This window comes from Mchenga conophoros, linkage group LG5 (assembly GCF_057382185.1).
Source record: "Mchenga conophoros isolate Kocher_MC1m ecotype Shallow Benthic linkage group LG5, M_conophoros_male_GT1.1, whole genome shotgun sequence".
Classification (NCBI taxonomy): Eukaryota; Metazoa; Chordata; class Actinopteri; order Cichliformes; family Cichlidae; genus Mchenga; species Mchenga conophoros.
The window spans coordinates 10,251,978-10,253,556 of record NC_140530.1 but is presented as its reverse complement, the minus strand read 5'-3'; positions in this window follow the sequence as shown (position 1 = coordinate 10,253,556).

Here is a 1,579-nt window from a genome sequence, read left to right as displayed (position 1 = left end):
AGACACAAAATCTTTACTGAATCTCTGTGCTTGACTGAAAACACGTTTTCACTTGCTCTGTGTTTTTCTCCAACACTTAGAAGTTATTAAAAAGTGCACTATGAGAGTATATTATAGTGTGCTATATAAAAGTATTTTTGTTATCATTTTAAATGTGATATTTATTAAGCGTGTGATTAATATGTATTTGCACTTTTATTAGCGAAATGTTTTTGTCTTATTGTCTTAAACTTATTTTATTCAGGTCACTCTCATGCAACCAAAGTACAAAATATTATATCGTTCAAAAAGGTATTTTATAACATAAAAATCTGTAGTTCACATAAGCACCATGAGCCATAGTCATATCCTTCAGCCATCTTGGTATTTTGAAAGTGGACATGATCAGTGAAGGAGTGGGCATGGCTGAGACACTGATGGACATCGGATACACATGTAACTGCAACGTGACTGTTCAGTTAGGTAGATCTGTTCTTAACCTTACCCTCGTTTGTCATCCTCTCTGACTCTCAGACCACAGTTTAACTAACATCATGTTGTCTTTCATAAGACTAGAAAAACAACTGTGACCATGAATTCTTCAGAAAAGTGCTAGCGTCAATCACGGGAGCTGTGGGATTTTTCGCAAAAGACTTTTATGCAAAAGGACTTTTCAACCAGAAGTCAGTGAAATTACTATGTTTGGTCAACTTATCCAAACAAAGACAGGGTCACAGGGTCTGCCAGGTCTCTGTCACCAGCAGCAAAAACTAGCTGTCCACCTGTATCAATTGTCACCTTATAGGTTTGGAAATGAAAAAAACAACAACCCCAAAACAAACATAGAATATGGCCTGGAAGTCCCAAGGTCAAAATGGAAGATGCCCTCAAGGGTGGTGGAGAATGACAGAGCAGTGGGACTTCCAGATACAGACAGACAAAATGGTGGCTCCAACCGAACATAGTGGTTGTAGACAAATAGAAGAAGATGGCCACAGTGATAGATGTAGCGGTTCTGAATGACAGCAACATCAGGAAGAAGGAACACGAGGAACTTGAGAAATACCAAGAGCTCAGAGAAGAGCTTGAGAAGATGTGGAGGGTGAAGGTATCTGTGGTCCCAGTGGTAATCGGAGCACTAGGTGGCTCAAGCAGATCCCGGGAACAACATCGGAGATCTCTGTCCAGAAGATCGCAGTCCTGGGAACAGCTAAGATACTGCGCAGGACCCTCAAGCTCCCAGGCCTCTGGTAGAGGACCCGATAGGATAGACCGCCCCAAGGGGCGAGAGGAAGATTTTTTTTTTTTGATGGGCCATCCTGCTTAGTTAATATTCCCTAGTCAGCTATGTGTCATCACACAACCACTGAACTAAAACTGAAAGACACAACCAGCGTCTTTCAGTTGGGGCAAGCAGGGCTAGCAGTGCTTGTTTTTTGTGTGCAAGCTAATGCAGCTTCACTGTAAATGGGTTGAATTCGATGTTTAAGGGGGATCTGTGTGTGCTAGTCTTAAAATATGTCAACTCACATTAAAAATTTAAGAAGAATGTGGGTTTTTAACAAGACACGGTGATTAAGGATTAGTCTGAATAATGAGA